Source organism: Poecilia reticulata, chromosome 15, assembly GCF_904066995.2.
Source record: "Poecilia reticulata chromosome 15, P_reticulata-male-v2, whole genome shotgun sequence".
Classification (NCBI taxonomy): Eukaryota; Metazoa; Chordata; class Actinopteri; order Cyprinodontiformes; family Poeciliidae; genus Poecilia; species Poecilia reticulata.
The window spans coordinates 1,275,360-1,300,911 of record NC_088844.1 but is presented as its reverse complement, the minus strand read 5'-3'; the positions used below and the strand labels follow the sequence as shown (position 1 = coordinate 1,300,911).

General features: G+C 38.0%; 1 long non-coding RNA gene across 1 annotated transcript; it reads left to right on the top strand.

Annotated features, from left to right (window-relative positions):
• Positions 1-21,737: 21,737 nt before the first annotated feature.
• LOC103476627 (uncharacterized) lies at positions 21,738-24,239 on the top strand. Its single transcript, XR_014091291.1, has 4 exons — positions 21,738-22,608; positions 22,743-22,866; positions 23,471-23,624; positions 23,739-24,239. It is a non-coding gene; the product is annotated as an uncharacterized LOC103476627 (long non-coding RNA).
• The last annotated feature ends 1,313 nt before the right edge of the window (positions 24,240-25,552 follow it).

The window sequence follows — 25,552 nt, the reverse complement described above, 5'->3', positions numbered from 1 at the left end:
TTCAAGTTGAATTTATGGATTCAACTTGCAGCCTCCCTTGCAGCCCATTTCATGGTTGTATAAAGCATTGTTAGGTGAACATTTGAAGAAATGTTGCTGGCTGAATTATTAAATGTGACATATGCTTCCTTGAATAGGTTGGGATAGCATATACAAAACATGTTCATTACTTTTTTGGGCAAAATCATTCCTGTATAATGGGAATTTAGTCTGCTCAGACAAATTAAATCCAAATAAATTGCTGGCCACGCCCCCCAACTCAACATTTAAATTTGCACATGTAAATGCCTGGACACAAATATGCAATTATGCATCTGTGCATATTTGAAAAGCATTAGCGGAGCCTCCTGCACAACCAACCTGAATGCAGCAAGTGGTTTCTGGATAGTAGGTCAATAACAAAACACTTGTCTTTTCCAGCAATTATTGTACAGCATATACAGCAGTAAAACTAGCTGATCAAAAATGCTGTGGTTGCTAGGTAACGGGCAGTGCCTGCTGATTTGTGATGTTACATTCGGAAGGTTTTTGAAACGACTCATTCTCCAGACAACAAAAAACATAAAATTATTGCCATAAAAACAACTTTTTTTTTAAATCCCTTGGATCAGTGGTTCTTAACCTGGGTTCGATCAAACCCCCCGGGTTTGATGAGTCGTTCTCAGGGGTTTGGCGGAGCCTCTGCCGTTGATGTAAAGACACACTTGTGTAAAGTAGTGATGACGCGCCCCACTTTGCCATCACTTGCTGCAGAGGATCATGTTACATTGCTTAGCCAATCAGTGCTGCGGAGGAGCACTGATTGAAGGAGTTCCACTCTCAGCATGGATTTGAACTTGTGTCTTTAGTCACTTCAGCAAAGCTCACAGATTTTACCAAATTGTGTTGCTTTCGGTATACTTCAAAATCTGCTCCTTGGTCACATCTTTTCAGGGTTGCTACTGCCTCTAGTGCCGTGGGGGTGGTAACACAACTAATATAATTACATTACTAAATCAGAATACCGAAAAGTCTTTTTTATTTGTTATTAATTTTTCATTCTCTTAAGAATGTAGAGCTAATTAAATGATCTAAACAAGACCTTAAAGTGGTTCCAGTTTCTCTCGATGGCCAACCTGTTGAAATTGTGGCAAATTTTAAATACCTTGGGTCGTTCCTGGACAGTCAGCTCAACTTTGCTGTAAACACTGACTATATTTTGAAGAACTGTTCTCAGAGACTCTACCTTTTAAGAAGACTTAGTGATCTTGGGGTGACCCAACTAGATTCTAGTTGGGTCACCCCTATGTCTTGAATTTGGGGGGGGAAAAAAAATAAATATCACTACAGAAGGGTTCAGTTAAATAACTCCCAAATTCTGTGAAAAGGAATCCTGTTTCAAGCATTTTCCCTTCTTTTAAATTCACGTGTAATATTAGAAGAGGTTTTCAGAAAGTAACAATTGCCAAGACTTTTATACGTAAAAGAAAATTACCCATTCATTTAAAGTAATCTTGAGTGGAAAACACAATAAGCAAAAATTTCCTTTTTATTTTATGTGTAATCCTGTCCTAATTACATTTTAAAACTATGGTATCAAAAGATGGTTATGGGAATATGCAAGAGGAAATATTCACCTATTGACTATAAATTGCAGAAACACTTTTCAACAGCGATTGAAACAATGTGCTTGAAGTTCAACGGCTCACTTAGCGGTCGCCAACTTGGCAGCATCACAAGGAAGACAGAGAGACAGAGACCCATTACAGAGAGACAGGCGGTGGAAATAGGCCAAGAGTGCAGAGTGGAGGCTGATAGAGAATTTGATTATCTCCCACTCAGGACGGCTGGAGCGAAGCTTTGTTGCTGACTTTCCATTCATAATTCCTGCTGATTCATAGAAAGCAGGCAGCAGAAAAGAAATAATGTAATTTCATTGTAAAGAGATAGCAGTATGGGGTATAAACTATATACCTTTTGTGGTTTTATACTTTATTTAAAATCAGAAATAACCGACTCTAACGCGTCATCACAACACATTTTCAAGTGAAGCCTAAGGCACCATCAGGGCGTTTAAGTATGAACCATGTAAGGGAGCATGGAGGTTAAAGCAGACTTGGCTGCTGCATTATGTTGACCCAGAATGCACTGCGCTATAGTCCACTTGCTGCTTTTGGAGCGGTCTCTGGTCCTCTTGCAGTCAAAGCACACCGGAGTTCACTTCAATAAACCAAGACCAAGGTTTACAGGCAGACTAGAGTGTGCTTTTTTTTGGTCCCCATCAGAGTTTGATGACACATTCTCTCTTTCAGGACGGACTGGAGTTCCTCTAGCAGCGAGCAGAATGCGAGTACTGTGTAGAAATTTTAGTATTTTAATTTTTTTTTTTAATGCCTTCAACAAAATCTTCAGGGCTAGTAACTAACTGGAGCACTTTTAAAACATTTACAATTGACCCCTGGTGTTCATGAAGGTTAGGAACTTCAGCCTCATATGAAGATCCACCTAAAAATATAATCTTGTGTTAAAATAGGTAACAATATTTTAATAGTCAACACACCAAATATCTCTTAACATGAATTACTACAAACAATTTAAACCAGCTATTGCAGAGGCTAGCATATATTTCTACTTTTGGAGGTAAAATCAGCTCCAAAGAAAATGCTTTGTAAAAACCAGACAATACTGTGTCCCAACTGCATCTTATTCAAAATATTTTAGCTATCTCCTACAGAAGAATTTGTGATGGGAGTAGGTGAATTTTCTGCAAATAATTTGGAGTCAGATACATTGAAAAATCTACAAATAGGATAATCAGCGAATACTGAACCATAACTATTTTGGGGTCGACTGTAAAACTTTTTGAAGTTAAGGAAGTGTTTTATTTATTTATTTTATTTTATTTTTTTTAAGATTTTGTGGCACTAAGCTTTTATTCATTGACAGCTGCCGTTTGATATTAGAGAGAGGATATGACGAGGTCCAGAATAAAACCCAGGACAGACGTCTCGAGGGTTAGGTCCTATTTGTGTACCTTCTATACCAATGAGACTCTCTGCGCTCAATCAAGGAGATTTTATTTAAACGTTTTACAGTATTGCACACCCGCCTTTTGTGTCACTGGAAGAATACGCCTTTACTATAAAAGTTTGTACACAGGAGTAACAAATCAGATTTGCTTTTGCAACTCTCCAAAGATGTCTTTGCTTTTCTTTCTTTCTTCTTCTTTTCTATTTGTCTCAGGTAAATGAATGTCTGTTTCAGTGTGTTTGAAGTGTCAATGTTGTCAATGTGATGTTATCTTTTAAATGTTAGAATAAACTCTAAAATTGTATGACGTGGAGCATTGACTGTCATCTTTGTGTGGCTTTTGTTTCCACGCATGGAATCATTGAATCTGGGAGCACAAGAGAATATAACGAGCCAGAAGTTAATGATTTTATTCTCTTAACACGATCTTGTTACAAGCAAATTGTTACAAGTCTCTATCACCCATCCACACTGCAATCCTGGTTTTTAGTTGTAATGAGGGCATTTAAAGCCATTTTTCTACCAAAGCTTTCTAAAAAACATTACATGTGTTGGTGCAGTGTCATCACAAGGTACAGCGTGTTGGCTGAGTAAGCACGCGGGGGTGGGCCACCAGAAGAAACACTAATGTCCATGTTCAACGGACTGAACAATGTAAAGCAAGGCCTGAAGCTAGAAAACATTTCTGGCTCATTTGCCAGTTAGCAGGTTTTGCGTGGGGGCTTTGTTTGAATTCTGTATCCAGGTCTTATTCATGATTTGTGCTCTGCAGAGGTTGTGTGGGCACAGTGGGTAGTGGAGATGAAGAGGAGGTTTTTCCATTGATGATTCTCCTCGTTTTCTATTCTTTTTAATACAAGCCTAGATAAGAGTCGGTAAAATAACTCAAGATGTTTTTCCAAGCCAAGTCTTTAATCAAGAGCAGCAAGAAGAGGCTTTTTTTGCTTCTTGACTGTAATCAATGGCTGCCCGGACGTTAATGAGCAACCGGCTCCAATGAAATGGCATCAAACTGCATGTAGTACTGAAGTTTCAGCATAAGACAAAACATCAGATTCCAACAAGCCGGATCTGTTGGTACTTCAGACACATTGGTACCACAATATTCTGGGGCTGAGAGAGAGCAACAAAAAGCTGCTCCTCTGTTACTTCTGTCTTACAAAGGAATTCATATTTTTCTTTGCAAAATTAGCAATCAGACACCACTGTATTTGATTGCTAATTGCTAATAAAATGCTGATTATTTTATTCGTATTTTATGTCATAGAACAACTCAGGGATGTACAAAGTGAAGTAAAATGAAATTATACATGTGTTTTTCTAAAAAGTGAGATGGATTCAGCGTGTTTGAGTCAATATGTTTGTTTGATCACCATTTGCTGCTGATGCAAATTTTTTGATTCTTTGTTTCTAAACGTTTTACTCATGTAGAAACTAAAATATTTGTCCATTCCTCTTTGCAAATGAGCAAAAACGCAAGCTGGTTGAGAAGCATATGAAAATTATTTTTTAAACTACTTGTCCTTTCAGTGCACTGGGATTTCTCCCATTCACTTGGATTCCTTCGATAGTATTTCTATCAGTTCATTCAACAAAGCTCTGAATGATGATTTCGATGTTCTGCACTGTTTTAGAATAGTAGTCTGCCTGTAGTTTTAGCAATAGCATCGGAGGAAGTGAATGAAGCTATTTGTTTTGGCCACGTCTCCAAATACTGAATCAACATTGACAGCCGCCTTGTTTGGCTCGACAGCGCTACCTTCAGAGTGGAGGACAGTTGTTCACAGTGCAGGCAATTTCTGGTAAGCTTCATAGCATCGAACTGGCTCATCACACACACCGCAGCCAAACGTTAGTGATAGGGTAAAATCAGGTCCATTCATTTATCTTCTACAGCAAGGGTCCCCAAACTTTTGTCTGTGAGGGCCACAACTTTTCCCTTCTCTGGTGGGGGGCCGGAGTCAGTTTGTAACAGAAAAAGTGTGACGTTTGCAAGAGTACCTAAATGTAAAAATGTATTGTTTTCCAGAAAGCACAATCAAATAACCCTCTCTGGGTTCTTCACAGAAAAAATCCAGGAAATAACACTTATTTATGAAATAAATACTGTATTTTCCGGACTATAAGTCGCACCGGACTATAAGCCGCAACCCCAAAGTTTTTTAAAAAAAAACAGTAAACATACACATATAAGCAGCAGATATCTCTGCCGCTCCAGGTTTTCCACAATGATACAGCAGCAGCAGAGGCGGGCGGACACCAAAAATTTTAATCATAACAGGTCAATTGAATATCACATTTATTACGGAGGAAAAAGAAAAAGTTGCCAAGTTTAGATTTAACTGACCTGATTACGGTAGTTTCCGAACGGTAACTATAACAGTAAAAGTAAAAGTGCTGATCCTTCGTGTCTGTTACTAGCATGTGCTAAATGAAAATAGACGCTTTCTTCTTTAGATTTCAATGGCAGCTTGCATCCATTATTGTTGCACTACTGCCATCTACTGGATCCTAATATCTATACCTCAAATTTTCATAATGATCCCAGTAATATTTAAAAAAATGAAAAATCTTCTTTTTCCCCTCAATGCTATTTAACTGATCAACAACGTTCTCAAACTTAAATTCCCTATTAAAACCTAATTTCGTTTTAATGGGCGCATTCTTCTTTTATTTCCAATTTTGACTTCCAATGGTTTACTTCCTGCTAAAGAGCCCCCTGGTGGTTGAAGAAAAATCCACATATAAGCCACATGGTTCAAAGCTTAGGAAAAAAGTAGCAGCTTATGGTCCGGAAAATACAGTATATGAAAAAAAAATCTAAATGCTCTCTGGTATTGTTCAGGGGGCCGGAACAAATGTGGAGGCGGGCCGGATCCGGCCTGCGGGCCGTAGTTTGGGGACCACTATTCTACAGAGTCTACGCCTCCACAAAACTGTTGTTTCTCAAGACCCCGTGGGCAAAGTGAAGCGTAGAACAAGGGGATGATTGTATTTAGAGGTTTCAGAAAAATAGGGCTGAAATAAAATACACACTATGCAATTTCCATATTTTTTTGTAAGAAAATTTTGATTGAGTGTGGCATTGTTATTTTTTCAAAACACTAAATCCATAAATGAAGGTATGGACTGTGAGGAGCAGCAGAGCCCAGTCATCCGTGATCTGCTGCTCACAGCTGCTCACAGCTGCCACTGCCTCACATTCAGTTGTTCCTCATTGAAAACAAAAGGCCAAAAAGAGCTGCTGGCAGTGACAAATTCACGCACATTACAGCATCATGTTGCTTCTTTGATCTAATTATGTGAACAACATGAAGTAGTATCCAAATCCTGGCTTTGTTTACATGCAATTCCATGTTTACATTTCAAAGGCTTCTTTATGCACTCTGAAAATGGTTTAATGGGTCTTTTGTGTCTGCCTCAAACAGAAGACATGAGCAGCAGGAGTGAAACATCCTCAAACATTAGCCTGCACAAAGTTTTCTGTTGGAGCACATCACAAGGTGATGAGCGGCATTAGAAATATCAGTGGAACCAGCTGGGAGGAACTGGCTGATTGTGTTGGACTTGACTGTTACTGATTTTAGCAAATAAAGCAGAAGAAATTCAAAGCTATGATAATGGTGAGCAAACCTTAAAGTATGTACTATTTACTGACAGAAAACCTTTGTTTTCCTCGATCCAAAATTTCTTCTGAGTACGTCCGTCTTCCAGTGGCCACTCTGACACACGATGCTTCCCATAGATCCCTTCGCTGTTGTGACCCAGTTAGTGCGCAGATTTTAAAAATGTAAAATGGAGCTCTTTAAGCCAAACATTGATCTTTTTTTAAATACTCAGTGCAGTTTTTTTGTTTAATTATTTTTGTAACCCGTTTCGTTTCTACAGGTTACCGTATTTTCCGCACTATTAGGCGCACCTAAAAACCTTCAATTTCTTCAAAAGCCGACAGTGTGCCTTATAATCGGGTGCGCCTTATATGTGGACCAATATTGAGCCACAACAGGTCTAGCAACTACGGTAAGCAGTCGCCGACTTCATTTTCCCCCGTAGAAGAAGAAGTGCGCGGTGCATGCTGGGATAGTTGTCAGAATGCTGGTTTGTTAATAAAGTTTGATAATACATTTAAAGCCAGGGGTGAGGGGGGATAAGAGAAACAGAGACTGCGGCGGCAGCGTGTCGGTTGGTCTGTGTTACCCAGAAAGCAGTTGGGCACAATATTGCAACACCAACACCGTGAGTGGGGCAGCCTACTATGTGAAGTACTCGGGGACCACTTCTTTACAAATGTAGATGTGTAATAATAGAGTATGGAACAAATTGGCAAATGTCTATTCTATGCGCCTTATAATGCCTTATATATGAAAAAAGTTTTAAAATAGGCCATTCATTGAAGGTGCGCATTATAGTGCAGAAAATACGGTAATCATCTCGTACTAAAGCTGGTTGGTACAACAGAAATATTTTAGGGAGCCCAAAATCTCTTGGGACAATTTAGAGGAAAACACTAGCTGCGTTGTTTTCCTTAATGATGATGATGAAATTATTCTGTTGACACCAAACGCATTCATGTGTGATTTTTAAGTGTGTTTCTTATTTAATTGAAATGCAGCAATTCCAAAATTGTGGGGGCGGGGGGGTTTCTTACATTAGTAGAATATCGACAAGTTCTTGCTCACATTTGTAACGGAAACGCAGCTGTTGATGAGATAAACACGGCTCTTCGATGACTAAGACATGACAGTCTTTTGTTTATGAAACGAGACTTGACAAAAATGTTAGTGGGTCGTCTGTCAGCCACTATTACCAAATGGTAAAAATCAGCCCCTTGTTTTACACTTTGGTTTGTCCAGAGATTGAGAAACAATTGCTTCCTGGAGGTGTGGACTACCAAAAATATCAATGTCATCTTTCACAACTTCTCCTTCTATTCACTGATTGGCTTGGTAGCAAATCTACCATAGAAATCCATGTCGATGGGGGAAAGCCCAGACTGTGGTGTGAAGGAAGATGAGAATTGAGGGAAATTGCGTAGGAAGGCAATGGCCAGGCTGTTATTACCATCACATGTGGCAGTGCATCACACATGCAGTGATTTGGAGTGAATGCTTCCGGTTTAAGCACATTTGAATATTCAAATCTACACTTGCATCAATATTTCCTCCTCTATGGAAATATTAAATATTGTATTCTGACTTCTTGCTGTCAAATATCATCACACATTTTGATACCAGAACAAAATGAAGAGTTCTCCCCCTGAAATATGTTCTCTCAACATCAGGTCATGTATGCAGAGTGAAATTAATGAGTGGTTTTATTTATCATGTGTGTAACAGAGTGATATGTGTTTGTTAGGAAGTCCACTGTGACTAACTGTGATTATTTCTCCTTTTATAAAAATAGATAACAGATCAGACGATTTAAGTCTGTCCTCTGTTGATTAGCTGTTGCGTCTCTGTTAACAAGCCTCTGTTGGATTTTAAAACTTCTCCTCAAATCTGCACATTTATTTGACTTGCATCTAAAGCACACGTTGGAAAGCCACGCTTTTTGCTCGTCATGCTAAAGTTATTTTTACAATATTCACAACAGTTTTTCTGAGACATTCAAATATTCAAATTAAGGCAGACTGGTAATTAATCTTTAACCTTAAGCGCTTTGATTCAGCTCATAAGGAACAGAAAAAGAGAGAGAGAAACAGATGAGCTTATGTTGCAAGAGTCACTACCTCCATTGGACTGATGCTTCCTGTCTCTTTGTGGCGGCGCCGCAGCTACAGCTTACTGACTAATCATGCCAGGGGGAAATCTAGATGTTTCAGTATGCAAATACTCTTGATGCGACACATGAGAACTCTGCTCAGCATAGCAATTACACTGATCTTCAGCTGATGGCTTTCCGGTGTAAAGGAGTTTGATGGGAAAAAAACAACAGTGATTTAGATAACATCTAACAATTAAGTTATTTTTTAATTACTGCCAAAAGGCTATTAGTAAGTAAGCTAAATGCACTTTGTACCGTTCAAAAATAACTCTTTTGTAACTTGGGTTGGGTAGCCTTTATAACTGCATTTTGCATTTCCTCAGGTCTGATATTTAAATCCATTTCATGATCTGAAACAAAAAGGGCCAAATGAAGTACATCGTCTATTACATTATTTGCTATAACTCTATCAGAGGTTTCCTGAGCAACACTGTATATATTGCTAAGAAATGTAGAAGACATGTCAGAGCTATAAATTTCCTGAAATGGAGTTCACCAAAAAGTCTTTTAAGCAAAGAGCAAGAGGAAAGATGGATGGGGAGTATTTAAATGTCAGTCTACATTATACGCACAGAGCATTGAAAGCTAGCAAATGGATGAGATGAAGAGAATGGGTGAGAAATAGCTTTTAGTAGAAGCCTGATCAGACAGGAGACGGCAGACAACAGGGGAGCGACAGAGGGATCAAAGACAGAAAGCTGTTTTGAGCAGGGAGGAGATTGTCAGGTAAAACCACCTTATTTGCTCAAAATGCTTTGAAAGCCAATTCTGGGAAGCTCTGTTCCAGATTTAAGGTATCAGAATTTGGTTAAATTAGTCTGAGCTCAGAGCTTAACAAAATCGTTGTAAACATTCTGCCTTCTCAGAAGGAGGAAAAAAACTGACAACACCTTGTTACTGTTTAGTTTTGTCTTTAGTGTTTTTGTGTGTTTAATCAACACATTCTCACTCCCAACTCGTCACATATTGACACTTGGGCAGGTTCCCTCAGCGTCACATGTTGACGCATCGGGTACCCCCTTCGCGTCAATAATTAACGAGAAAGGTTCTCTCATTGAATGCTGTATCGCTCCCAAATGTCTGAAACTGACAATCTAGGAACGAATAAGATGACGAGATTATTCTATTTTTTTTATAAACCTTTATTTACAATTTATGTGCCAGTTTGAACAGGATATTAAGAATATTTACTACAAATATATGTCAGAAATATCGGTCATATGACTTTAATTCGGTATTTAAAAATAACTCAGTAAAATATAAAACCGGAAGGTTTTTGTTGTGGTTGTAACTTGATTTAAAAGCCTTTTTTTTAATTTACCAACTATTTTTGAGTATGATATCAATTATTTACACCAAATAAATTTAAGAAAAATTAAGATGTATTTTCTTTTGTGATTGCATGCAAACTGTTCTGTAACGTTTTAATATTTTTGATTGAAATAATAAAAATAAGGATGGATCCCACAAAAACCAAGAAGAAGAATAAGCTGATGTCATCCTATGCGACACTTAACACTCCGGTGAGTAAAAATCTGCACCTGTCAAAATGTTTTTGTACTCTAAAACCAAAAATAACTCCAAAGTGTTACGTTATAAAGTTACTGATGGTAGTTTTAGGACTTAATGGCAGTAGGACTGTGATGCTAATGGTTGAAGACACGTTTGTAACATTTTTTTGCCGGAAAATATATGGTGGAAGCTAGCTAAATTAGCCTCTAGAAGGCTAATTGTACCTGTACACTGTACCTGTGCTTAATACGTTTAATTAGCCATGATAAAGTCACATAAAGTGTTTATAGTCATGCTTGTTGTTGCCACTTTGTAAAATTGGACAGTTGCTAAAAACATCAGTGCCCCTAGGCTGTGATGATCTTTAAAGTTTTGTTTATGAACCCTGTCTGAATACACTGATTGCAGCTAGGTCATTTACTTGAATTAAAAATGAACTTGCATCAGTACAGGCAAATGTCTTTCCTCCTGTCTGTTATTTATTGCTGTTGCAAGCCAGATGAAGAGAAGAGCTGAGAACCTGATCTTTGAACAGACAGAGACTATAGGTCAGGAGCAGCCTGGGATGCTTACTGAGGAGCATCCAATGATGATACCAGAGAACCAGGAAGATACAGTGATAGAGCTTGATCTCGTTCCTGTTTCTCCTGCTGTTGTCCCATTCTCTCAGTCTTTTCAGAAGAAGAAAAGACCCAGAAGCACCTCTCCAGCTACCTCTCCTCCCACTCCGTCATCTGTCTGCCCCCATAGATCAGCTACATCTGCATGTCAACCTCTTTAGCACGATTCGTACCTGTGGAGATACCAGTTAGAATTATTGATTGTCCATCAGAATGTTTGAGAATCAAACCAGGACAGGCAGTCACTGTGGTCATGCTCAATTGCATGAATAACAATTCTTTGAATGACTCAAAACCAAAATATAAAAAACTATATTATCAAAATTTAAATAACTGTCAACTTTGGCTGTGTGAGTACTTTGACGTACATATCCCAGAAGAGCTGTCTGACTCCATTCTTGAGTGGTTATGTTCTTCAACATTTTGGTGTAACTGGTTAAACACACTTGAATCAAATGGCTGAGGTACCACCTCATTCATTCACCATTCAGATCATACGAAGTCCTGGTGAAATCAAAATTAATTGAGTGAGATGTTTTGTGCCAGAGAAACACCTAAAACTTGAAAGACACCTATTCTTGATGCCTGGTATTTGGACACCTATGTCCTATTTTACGGGTTTTTTATCTCTCATTTTAAATCAGACAGGTAAGATCTTGGCTGACAGCTTCCTGAAAAGATTTTTGAGTGGGAAGCCATAATATATGAGTTGGATAAAATGTTATGGAAGGATCCCTTCAAGTGTTGAGCTTGTACCTCAGATGTGCTTTCAGTTTCAGTGGATGGAAACTGCAAGTATTACCATTTAAAGAATGCATCAAGGTATTGTAAAATGTGTACAATATAACAATTCTTTGTATATGTTAGTGATGTTTACTACCTTTGGACTTTAACACCTCATGAAGTGTACTTCATTGCTTGTTTTTCAGATTGGAGGAACAGGCTTTATTTCAGGACCTTTTCATAGCCAAGGATGAAAACGTAGGAAAATTTGTGGACTGTATACACAAAACAACCAAAAATGTAAGACTGCAGATTGTAAATGTATAATAACAGTAACCTTTTAGCCTGTAATAACAGCATGCCTGACTGAATTGTATGCATTCTAGATATTGTGGTGCAATGGTCAGAGGCCAGGGAGATCTCTCACAGATCCAGCAGCAAACTGGATGAGGAGGCTTGGAGCTAGCTGTGTGTATACATGGAGTGCTGCTTAGTGCTCTTGGAGATAGTGTACGAGATATTTGCATAACCCTTGTACTTTCAACAAAAGCTGGCCAACAGACAATCACTTTTTTCCCATGGATGTAACATGCAAGTATTGGCCATAACTTGAAAACTAACAAAAAGCTGTCCTGAGCTCCAACACCTGCTTAAAATTAAGCCATTTCTCTCAATTTTCCATGGCAAAGCCCATGAATTTAAGGTAAGGAACACTGACCAGGCATTGAATAACCTTGCTGGTACATACTGCATAAATATCTTTGACACTGTTGATGTTGTTTGTGCATGTTTGTGCAGATACAGATGGACACAAAGCTTGTGCCAAGGCTCATTGCAAGATCAGAAAGGAGAAAACATCTTAGCATTGGCTTTAGAAGATGTTGGTCATTTGAAGACTGATAGAGACACAGAAGTTCTGTCTTTGGAAGAGATCCTGTCTGGTAACACAACAATGCCATGGCAGCAATCACACAGTGGTAGGTAAACATACACTAATATGTTTTATACTGTCATCATACCTGACAGATAATGTGACTAGATACTCCAGGTGTTGACCTGAACTTACAAATTTAAACTTTTACTGAGTTGATTTGTCCTTTTCATAACTGCATTTCAGACTCTGTCAGTCTTCACACAAAAACAAGGGCAATTGATGACAGTAAAGAGACTGGAAGAGGAAAAGAAGATCCTTGTTGATGGTCCATCATTGGAAATCTCTGTCATCCTATGAAGACATTCTAAAGGAGTTTCCCGCCTGTTATCGGGAGGTAAATTTAAAAGTAGGTTTTTAAGTGATGCATAATCATACCAAAAGTGAAAGCATCTAAATTTTGTATTTTTATTTTTCTTTATGTTCAACTTTAAAGGTTTGTCCTGTGCCCTAACTGACGAAGGTCCAAGAGGTCTCCAGAGCATCATCCTCAGAGAGCTGCAGCACCAACAAATGAAGCTGCAGGCAACAGAGTATTATCTACAGCAGCGGAGCCCAAAGTGGGTCCTGGAGGGCCGGCATCCTGCATGTTTTAGTTCTCTCCCTTGTTTAACACACGTGCATCAAATGATTGCTCGTTAGAAGACCTAAGAAGAACATTGAAGAGCTGAAAAGGTTGTTGCTACCACCAAGGAGAGAACTAAAACATGCAGGATGCCGGGCCACTAGGACCGACTTTGGACACCCCTGATCTACAGACTTTGTCAGGAGCAGAGAGTGTTACCTTTGACGACGACTTCAGTAGTGACTGATAATAGTCATATATATTAGAGGTGTGTCGATCGATCGGTCACCGATCATAATCGGCCGATTTTCGTGAAAAGGTGCATGATCGGTGATCATTGGCTCTTGTTGCCGATACCGATCACCTGCATCTCATTTCGCAGCCTACCTGTGCAGCTGGTCTCCTCTTTCCTTCACTCTGCGCAAACGCGCAGCAACAAATCCTAAACGATGTGGAACTATAACGCACTGAGTGAATGGGGAAGTTCGCGTGTTGAGGCGGAAAATTGAAGCACGTCAAAATGCATCAACACAACGAAGCTAATACGACATAAAAAAATGCCATACTTGATGGAGTTTGGCTACATCGAGGCTCACTGCAGTAAAAAAGACATATGGAGGATCAGATAGCAGGTAAAGCAGCGCACAGCTACAGACACTCACCCGGATTAGCATGACGGTCAGAAAGCTAAACAAATAACCCGCATTATTTAAGTCTTCGAGCTGCGATGTAAGACACTGGTTCTCCTAAGTGTGGTAAAGTTAACATACATGATTCTAAAAGAATGGATGGCTTTGTGTTTTCCTCTGGTGAGTGTTAAAATAATGACCTTGGGACTTAAATCTAAGTCACTAAATTTAATCTAGCCGTTAACAAGTGCCGTTATTTTAGGAGAGGAGCTACCGTTAACAGGAGTGGTTGTAGGGGTTATGTCGCTGTGAGGGCTACTCAGCGGATTGCTCCTCAACTGTAAAAGGTCATAACTTCTGGATCGAAGGTAGTCAGAGCTAGACGAGTCCTTTCCGACCCCAGTTTAAACAGATAATTCTCCACAAACTATTGCCAGGGTAAGACCCGAGTTTATGGCTGCATTCCATTTCAGATTCCCGCCGATCAGCCGTACAATAATTTCTAGAACTAACTATGCAGAGCTGGGATGCTTATAAAAATGTTGTGTGGTTTATGATAATACATTATGGAAGATCAAGTCTGAAATGTTTCATGTTTCAGACTTGATCTTCCATAATGTATTCCAGCTTATATATATATATATATATATATATATATATGACCAGCAGGTGGAGATCTTGTTAAAAGATGACAAGATGCACCCGAACACAGACTTATCAGTGCACAATATTTTATTAAACAATTCTTCTTTAAAACAGTTCTTTTTAAAAACGAGGCTTCAGGCCCACTACTCGGTCCCTGGACCAAAAGGACAGACAAGTTCAATTATTCCAAGCAAAATAAAACAAAACATGCAATGCAAAAGAAATTGGTAAATCAAAACAAACAAAACAGGAACACAAATTAGTAACTTCAATCAATCACAAAACAAAACTAAAGGAAAACAATGGAACAAATCATTGTCATCCGCTTCCAAATGCCCTTCGATGGGGTCCCAGGAGTAACGCCCCACGTCCAAAGCGCTGCAGCTCCAAACAATCAGTTGCCTGAAACAGAAATCCCATTAACAGTGGATCCAGATAAAACAAATCTATAGCTAAATAGCAGGTAGCTTACCCAGGGGTGGAAACAAAGCCTAACCCGGGAGAAAGTGGGTCAGCAGGTGAGGACCAGACGGAAGCCGCACGCCACAGCAACCTCCAGCTGCAGCCGGCAACGCCATCAGAGCAACACTGCAGAAACGCGCGACAGGTGTAGCACCCAAAAACCAACAATGAACCCAGCCACGGATAGCAAAATTGCCACTTTATGAATGCAGACAAGTCAACCAAACCCACAAGCCGACATGTAGCCGCCGACCGTAGCAACAGTGGGAGAAACAAAGACGCAGCACCCTGCAGCGGCCCGCCCAACTATAAAGCCATTCGCCCCGCCCACCAATCAACGGTGCACGGAGTGGGGGAGGGTGGAACACCGTCCCACCACATATATATATATATATATATATATATATATATATATATATATATATATATGCAAATTTATATTTTTGTGTGCTCTTCAAAATTGTGTATGGCATTTGTGACATAGGTTTATTAAAATGTGTTGTTCTAATACAGGCAGTTGATCTGGACATTACAATGTATTTTTATCATGCTCTTCATCAATAACTTCACTTAAAGTTGCTGTGTTTAAAAATATATGTACTGCATTTGAAAGCAATTCTATTATAGCATTTTGCATTTACAGTCTTGATTGACAAAATCCATGACACAAAAAAGATCATATTAAAATAATAGCTTTGTGAGATGAAAAAAAACCCACTTCCAATTAGTTATATTGAAACCAAGTTGTGCTTATTTTGTTATGTATTTTTATAGACTTTACTTTGTACATCCACATCAACATTAAAATCACTCAAAAAGAAATGTGTACAATACCATGTTTAAAGTTTTTAAGACTTTAGGTCATATTTATTGAACAAAATCTACAAAAAATTCTGTTCGAAATTTAAAAACTTAATACAGGCACAATACCTGACTGATGCAGTGACTCAATCAGCCTCACTTAGTCTTTTACAGAACTTGACAAAAATGTGTCAGTAAACAGCCCAACATAAGTTTACATAACTACTATATTACAACCATAACATTCATTTCAGTGAAGGCTGAAAACAATATTACACAGAAAACTTTGTAAAATGGTCAAACTGCAGTAAAAAAAAAAGAGAACAAATTAATACTTTGTTAAACAAAAACGAAAAAGTAACATCATGGAAGGACTTGTTCGCTGTCTGAAGGAATTGGCACTTGGTGGACAGCAACATCAGAGGATTTACTTGCAGGTTCCCAGCTATCATCCCAGATTTTTCCACTAGAAAAGAACAATAAAATCAGAAGGTGGATTTTTTGTGCTGTAAGGTTCACAAATCTCTAAGATGTATACCTGACTTTAAAAGGAGGTAAGATGTAAGCTAGTACTTACATCTTATTTTGTCCCAAAGATACAATATTATCTTGACTTAAGTGTTAAATGATAAACTGACTGAAGTCATTTTTACCACTACACAATGAAAATCTCTCGTAATGCTTCAGTTTCTTAGAAAAGTCTAAAAATCAAAACAGAAAAAAGTGAGTTTCAGATTTAATTTCCAGCTTATATGAATTATAAAAGGCACAGTGTTAAATAAGTGTTGAATCACCTTTAAAAAGTCCAAATATCAAAATCAGCATTCCTTTGCTGATAAACGGCCTAATTGCGATATTTGGAGTTCTATCTCTATATTTCTATGTTTCTATGCACATGCTGACTTATTTGTGTGAATTTGTTTCACCCAAAGATGTTGTGACTTGTGTGGTATAAGTACTACTGATTCATGTTGTGATACCCGTTTTTGTCCTCATAAAAAATAAAGACAAATATAAAGAAAGAAAAGGAGTCAGTAATTAAAGCCACAAAGTTTATAAGTAAACCACTGTGCTTATTTTTTGCAGACCACTGCCCCCCTTATCAGCCCTTCCCCCATCTACTCATCTTCACATGTGGCAAAGTCTCTCAGTGTACCTAGGCATGTTTGACTGGGTGGGGATATACTGTCACAGGTGGATTAGTTATACTTTTAGACTTACTGCATTAGTTCTACGCCAAGGGATTGATTTTGTGTACTACATTTCCACCAACCTAAATAACAAGAAAAGGAAAAAAACAATTTTAAAAACAAAATAAGAAATAAAGTCAAAGTGTGTACACTTGAAAACTGAAAAATAGTGTGATGACTGTCATATTTTATAGTCCTTCTAAACTTTACTCTTCTTTACATGGATTTACAGTTTCTCAAATTAGTTTAACATTGATTTTAACCACTTTACAATGGCCACATAAATGGAAACTAAGTCCAAAACAAGTTGTCTTTGCTTATAAAGGGTCTCTATAGGTTTTCTGTTTCTGTGAGAATTTTGACATTTTAGGGCTGGACTCCTTAAGTCGCGAGTTCAGTTTTCTTCTGGGTTCGATTCCGGGACAGAGGTCTTTCTGCATGGAGTTTGCATGTTCTCCCTGTGCATGGTGGGTTCTTTCCGGGTTCTCCGGCTTCCTCCCACAGTCCAAACACATGACTATCAGATTAATTGGTTTCTCTAAATTCTCCCTAGGTGCGAGTGTGTGTGTGTATGGTTGTGTGTACTGTCTGTTTCTGTGTTGCCCTGCGACAGACTGGCAACCTGTCCTAGGTGTACCCCAGCAACCCTCCAGACCACACTAGGGACAAGGGTGTAAGAAAATGGATGAATGTAAAGAAAACAAAACTTACGCCACCCTGACTTAAGGAGCCAGCATGGTCAGCAGGTGACACGAATGCAGATGTGGCTGATCTTTGAGGAGATACAAATGACGGAGTGGGAGGAGAGGCAGCTGGAGAGGTGCTTCTGGGTCTTTTCTTCTTCTGAAAAGACTGAGAGAATGGGACAACAGCAGGAGAAACAGGAACGAGATCAAGCACTATCACTGTATCTTCCTGGTTCTCTGGTATCATCATTGGATGCTTCTCAGTAAGCATCCCAGGCTGCTCCTGACCTATGGTCTCTGTCTGTTCAAAGATCAGGTTCTCAGCTTTACTTCTCTTCTTCTGGCTTGCAACAGCAATAAATAACATAGACAGGAGGAAAGACATTTGCCTGTACTGATGCAAGTTCATTTTTAATTCAAGTAAATGACCTAGCTGCAATCAGTGTATTCAGACAGGGTTCATAAACAAAACTTTAAAGATCATCACAGCCTAGGGGCACTGATGTTTTAAGCAACCGTCCAATTTTACAAAGTGGCAACAACAAGCATGACTATAAACACTTTATGTGACTTTATCATGGCTAATTAAACGTATTAAGCACAGGTACAGTGTACAGGTACAATTAGCCTTCTAGAGGCTAATTTAGCTAGCTTCCACCATATATTTTCCGGCAAAAAAATGTTACAAATGTGTCTTCAACCATTTGCATCATAGTCCTACTGCCATTAAGTCCTAAAACTACCATCAGTAACTTTATAACGTAACACTTTGGAGTTATTTTTGGTTGTAGAGTACAAAAACATTTTAACAGGTGCATATTTTTACTCACCGGAGTGTTAAGCGTTGCATAGGATGACGTCAGCTTATTCTTCTTCTTGGGTTTTTGTGGGATCCGTCCTTATTTTTATTATTTCAATCAAAAAATATTAAAACGTTTACAGAACAGTTTGCATGCAATCACAAAAGAAAATACATTTTTCTTAAATTTATTTGGTGTAAATTATTCATATCATACTCAAAAATAGTTGGTAAATTTAAAAAAAGGCTTTTAAATCAAGTTACAACCACAACAAAAACCTCCTGGTTTTATATTTTACTGAGTTATTTTTAAATACCGAGTTAAAGTCTTATGACTGATATTTCTGACATGTATTTGTAGTAAATATTCTTAATATTCTGTTCAAACTGGCACATAAATTGTAAATAAAGGTTTAAAAAAATAGAATAAACTCGTCATCTTATTCGTTCCTAGATCGTCAGTTTTGGACATTTGGGAGCGATACAGCATTCAATGAGAGAACCTTTCTCGTTAATTATTGACGCGAAGGGGGTACCCGATGCGTCAACATGTGACGCTGAGGGAACCTGCCCAAGCGTCAATATGTGACGATTTGGGAGTGAGAATGTGTTGGTTTAATTGTGTTGCCATTGATCTATTTGTTTCCAAGTTGAGCATTCATTTTTTTCTGTGTTCTCCCCCTGCTTCCGTTCTGTTAAATACTCTGTTCCTTTTACCAATAATTTCACCCTATCAATATCTCTTAAATATTCCACTAATGTCAAAGACCACAATTGCGCAACTGTTGTTTCCATTACATAAGAAACGTAATTAAAATCACACTGAAGTTTGTTCAATAATCAATTAAACACATGCCGTTCCATCATCCTCTAACCACTTCCTGTTGTCTTCCTCACGGTTTGCACCAGCGGCAACGTCCTGTTGTTGATCATGGGACTTGCGTGATACAAAAAAAGTTTCCAAGTTTTGATACAGACAAAACTTGTTTTGTGGTGGCAAGCTGTATCAAAACAAGTTTTTATACAGACAAAAAAACCACCTCATGCCAGCACCAAAACTTTTTTAGCAAAAACATTTCATGAAATTGCCTTGTTTTTGTTGAGCAAATTTATTTTCAAAATGTTAAATTGCACATTTAGAAGGTCAATGGACTTCTGAAACAGGAAGTGTGCAAAGCTGCATATTTGAGCATTGGTCCATTACAGAAATACAGTTTTGATATCTGTTTGTTGATACAGATTCAATACTTATTAAAGTTTAATGATTTTTATTTAATTTTTTTATTGTGTTTTTGATTAGTTTTTTCTTTGAATTATGCTAAAACCACTCCTGGGATTCTTCTGTTTCCAAACCTTTATGCAGTTTCAGTCTCCTTTTCTTTGTACGTTTTTACACATAAGTCTGTGTCATATCAGTTGGACTCCTAAAGGTGTTCTATTGTAATTTTTCGTTTAAAAAAAGATTTTAAAAGCCTGGAAAAACACAGAATTTGTTTGAAATCAGGATTCAGTGATGGACAGCAAATTAAATTACTAAAGAACTAAGAGAGGACAAATAAAAGGCAATTTTGTCTCTTGTTAAACAAGCTCTATGTAGAATCCACATTGCATTTGCCTCTTCGTCCATTCCTGACATTGTTACGCTTTTGCTTTAATAGAACATAACATTATACTGGAGCTCTGTTTGCCATTTACTCTACATTTTAAAGCTCTTCTACCAATTTTCCTTACACAGATGGCACAGCTAATGCGATCAGGGATATCAGCGCAGTTGTCTCTGCAGCCATTTGTAACCCATATCAGCAATTTTCTCTGCAAACAGAAAACGGTTCAATAAGCCGGTGGAATATTGCAAACTCTTGAAATTTAGCAGCCGTTATCAGAGCGAGCATTCTTCTCAGCTAGATGAACGCTTCAGTTTGAAGTTGATGAGCACATTTACTTGCTTTTATGTTTAGTGACTTAAATTACCTCTTGGAGAGCAGGATAATTTATCATCTGAACCCTTGTGAGAGTGGAAATCCTATATTTATGTGATTTGGAAGGGGTTGCATAGGTAAATGGGGCCCTCATTTAGTTTGTGGCAACAAAAACTGAAGGTGGTGATTATTCTTTGACTGGTTTTTGTTTCATGCTCCAGCAGCCATTGTCAGTGAGCTGCCTGGAAGTGTTTCTCTGGCTTATTTCACATGGCTTATTTCTCAATAACCGCACAGAGGCGGCACAAAGTCAGCCATTGATCAAAACCTGGAGAAGTAAGTGGCATGGACCAGGAAGCCAATTTGAATGTGAATGAATAGCAGATCAATAAATGATCCTGCAGAGTGCCACCACAACACACAAAATGAAAAGTTACAGTGAAAAATGAACATCAATAATTTGGGTTATTAAGCCTGTCAAGAGAATAAAATGGTTCATTTTCAAAGTCATATTTTCACCAAGTTGTTCATGTAATTATAAATGTCAGTTTCAGACTAAATATTTAGTTAGCAAGCTAAGTATTTAGGAGAGATCATAAACTCAGTATGATCTCTACACTCTTAGAAATGGCTGTAAATTTACAGCGGAATCCCAGCAGTAAGATACTGTTATTGCAAAATACGGTAGGATATTGTCAATTTGATGTCTTCTCTTGTCACAATCAAAACTGACGACTGGCAGTAAACTACCGCAAAATAATTGTAAAATACAGTTTTTTTCGTAGGCAAGACATTTTACTTGTATTTGCATCTTAGAGAACCAGCATTTAAAGACAATATTAAATGGAAAGAAAAAAATACTTTCCATAATAAATCTTTTAAGGAATGAATCAAAATCTACAGAGCATAATCAAAAGTGTTAGATTACCAGTGTTGTATGTTAAAAATACAAATTAAACACTTGTTTAGTCAAATTCAAAGATAGGTTTGTCAGTTTCCCTAAAGAGATGGTGTTTGATAACTAGCTGCTCTCACAATCGCAACGTATCTGTGACGTCACGTGTTTGCCCTGGAGACAGCAGTAGCCCTACTGCAATAAACTTGTCTGGAGCTTATCATAACAAGGTAAGTTCCCCAAAGCTATTAAAACATGCTCTTTATGTTCTCTCTTTAATGTATTTATGTAATGTTATGGTGATATATTGTCTCAATGTTTGCAACTCCCTAGCGGACATTATACCACAATGTATGCTGCGTTTATACCGTTATGTATTCTGTATCTCAATAAAGATCTATTAAAAAAACAAACAAAAAATAAAAACAAGGTAAGTTCCATGTTAAGATCATGTTTTTTATTTTGATTATTTTTTATGAATGCATTAACTTTCTGTTTGCGCAACAGTATCAACTTATGCTTAACGTAAGTTTATTTGTTTGGATATCGCGGTACGACTGTTCAGTACAGCAGTGCTCAAGTCCAGTTCTTGAGAGCTGCTATCCTGCAACTTTCAGATGCTTCTCCGCTCCAAGTAACACACCTGAATCAAATGAAAGGCTGGTTAGTAGGTCTGTTCAAAGCTGATCCTGGTCTGTTGAAGTAAAGATGCATCGAAAAGTTGCAGGACGGTAGCTCTCGAGGACTGGACATGAGCATCCTTGGTTTATTATTTTTGTTAGCAGCTAAAGCTAGCCAAGCAGGTGTAGCACGGGGTCTTGGGTGGTTAAACAAACATTAAAACTGTCAGAAAGGCAGTTTGAGTTAACAGTATTTAGCTGCGGAGTCGTTTTCTTGAAGTTTTTGGCTATAGACAGCATAATGGGGAGAGTGGCTGTGCTGGACCGGTGGTTTGATCTATGCGATCAAAGCTAAGCCAAAATGTTTTTGTCTCTATAAATAATAATAATGATAAACAATGTCATATTGGCTGACTCTTTTTTTCTTCAATAGTATGTCATGTTGGTGACTGAAGCCTGTTATGATGACTTCAACACTTTTCTTCTGACAGGTTGGCAGAAGAAATGCTGTCCAGAATGTTTCTATAAGCTGACTAATTTGTGTTCACAGTAATTATTTCTGACATTTTTATGCTTTATGTTGTAGGTGGTGAAAAATGCTCTCCAGGGAAACCGGGTGAACAAAGTATTTTGGTGGGTCTGGTTAGTTTTGCTCACTTCTCTTTAAAATGTTTATTTATTATCCTAATATGTCTGCCATTCATCTTGTTGTTCCTCCAGGCTGGGAAAACCAGGCATTCTTCTGTTGGTTCATGTGCTTCGTCCTACATCCAAAGGCCACAAGAAGAATCCAAAATGGCTCATGTCAAACTGTGGACCATGTTTTCAGATATGTGCAGGTATGTGGTTATTCTAATGATCCTACTTATTTGTAGAAGCACTTTCTCATTGGCTTTGCTATCTGAATGTAGCTGTGCTACTAAATATATTTAATATTTTTTTTATTATTCGTCTTCTTATCATTATGTCAAAGATGCAAGCCACTGTTGAAGCCTTCCTCATCGCTGTGGAACCAGGACAGCTCTTCCTCCTGTGTTTGTGAAAAAAAGAGCAGCACCAAAGACACTTCACCATCAGTGATCACAAGATCATCCAAGGTAGCTTTTGATTAACTTTCAAAGCACACTTCACCTTCAGTGTAAAGTACCATGAATTCCTCTACAACATCTGTACATTAATCCAGCCTACAGTTTTCAACATTGATGTGACTTGCATGACAATTGAGGAGTTTAAGATCCTTGGTTTTACTTTAACTGGCAGAGTGGACATTCTTTATTATGATGATCATTTAAATGCATACTGTATCAATAAGAGGATTTGTTTCATGTTCTTCCAATTAAGGACTTGGTTTATTACAGTCCCTGTGGCAAGTAGATTTTTGCATGGTCAGCATTGAAGGCCATATTGCTTTTGAGAGGGTCCAGCTAGCATTCCAGACAGGACAGTGTTGTCCATCTTCTACCTCCAATTTCAACATGAGGCAGCCAAGACTTTGGTTCATTCAATGATAAAACCATTCCTATATTTTTTTTAAAATGGCATGGTTTTAGAGCAAGTAATGGTTAACATTTGACAAAGGTGGTGATGTTTTCTCTTTACGTAATTAAAAACAGCTTTATTTATAAATTGTACCAGCTGTATTCAGAATGCCACACTATTTATATTCTCAGGAATTTTCCCATTTTTGATTTTGTTTTTTAGTCGCTTCATTGGGATTAACCCAGAAAGGGGCACAAAAGCCGGTCATGGGAAGACAAAAGACAGGAAAGACCATTCAAATGAAAAAGTGACTGTCAATGTTCAGGTTTCCACTCTCATCAAAAACCTGATGGACTTTGAGTGGCTTCTCATTCAGGTTAGTTGTTGTCCTTTTCTTTTCTTTGAAATATTTCCATATTATTTAGGATCTAAATTGCATTGTCTTTTCTTTTTTCATGTTCGACGGTGCCTTCATCTGCATCTAATAAAGTAAGTGCCACTTGGACTCTTGAAAACCATTAATAGTTCACATTTTAAGACCCTGTTAATACTAGAATTCCACATTATTTCAGCCATGTTGAATTTTAGATTTTCTAAGTCCTTTTTCATTGATTTGCTTAGTGATAACTTTCTTTAAGAACTGTGTTTTTATGTTCATAAGATTGTAGAAATGAATGAGTTAAACCCAGTTTATGTCGCTGTAAACTGAAAGTCTTCAATTTTTATTCCAGTGTTGGTGAAACTATATATTGACTTTGAAGGCCTATTTTTTACCAGTTCTCTGAGGAATGGTTTGGTGTTATTTGTTTTGAAAGTTTCAATATATTGGAAATATATGTGGTTTGAGGCATAGTGGTACCTTTAAATAAAAATTCTGTTCTGAAGGTTACTTATCGCATCCTCTTTTGTGTTATGTGAAGTTCTGATTATGCATTTTAGAACCGCACCTATTGCAGCATTTCTAAGAAGCTTACACTGGGTTAGGTATTAATGTTCTATCGTAAAACTAAGACTGTACTTTGAAAAGTAGCATTACAGTTTTCTTTGCAGTAGCTTACTCATAAAGTGAATGCAGTAGTAAAACTAAAATTTACAGTAAAAATACTGGAACCTACAGACACCAGTATTTGAAGGTATATTTACTTTCACCACTGTGTTTTACGGTGGCCAACAGGTACAAACACCCAGCAAAGACAAGAAAAACGCATGCAACAAAAAAGAGATGCAAACAAAAATGCTGAAAACAGTGATCCAGACCACTAGGGGGAGTCGAACAAAGAACAGCTCTGTCCGAAGTCAGGTTTTGCATCTTTGGGTCCTCGACGACCGGAAGAGAGAAGCTGTAGCTTTCAGCTAGCTGCTTAGCCTCTACCGTGGCGTTATGTTGCTTAGCAACCGTTACAATGTCAATCACATAGCGGCTAAGGGAAAAAAATGGACTCAAAGTATGTTGTTTTTTTTTCTCCTGATTTTTCTATTACTCTTCACCTTTTGTAATAAAGGCTGTTTATTAAAAAAATCTTAGTCGGATTTTAACATGTTCAAACACGTATAGCACATTGACACAAGGAATGTAAGCAAAGTATCCCTGTTCAAATACTCTCCAAATCTCAGGTAAGACAGTACAGTTTAATCAAACTATTGTGTTTTTAGGCTTAACTTGAATTAGTCAAACCGATTTGCTCAGGAATATATAAAATATTTGAGTGAACCAAAATATTACAACTAGATGATACCTGACTTAATATCTGTGTTTAACTGTCATTTGGGAAAGCTCTAGGACACAAAGCTCTAGTGGTCTGGAACACTTATTTTTATTTAATTTTTTTGCGTCTTTTTTTGTTTGCATCTTTTCTTTGTTGTATTTGTTTTTCTTGTGTTTGCTGCGCGTTTGCATCTGTCGGCCACCGTAGTATTTTAACGATTCTGTATTTTAGTTCTGCTGGGGTCCATATGGTTATGTTTATTTGTTATAAGTTGCATTGTGATCACTGTTATTTGTAGAGTGTTATGGGGTTCCCCTGTCTGACTCTGCTGACTTCCACTCACATGCGATGGACCTGTCAAGGGATCAGGGGAGCGGGATCTGACAGAATACCGGAAGAGCAGAGAGTTCAGTGTGTGTTAGCAGTAGAGCTATTCAGTTGAGGGTAACGATTTGTTAGAGGCGCGAGCTGCAGCCTAAGGAATAGCAGCTCACTCTTATTTCTAATAAACCCAGTTGGCGGTACTACATCTGCGGTGTGTTGGTGTCATTACAGTATTTACTTACAGTACACCACTTTAAAAGGTTATTACAGGATT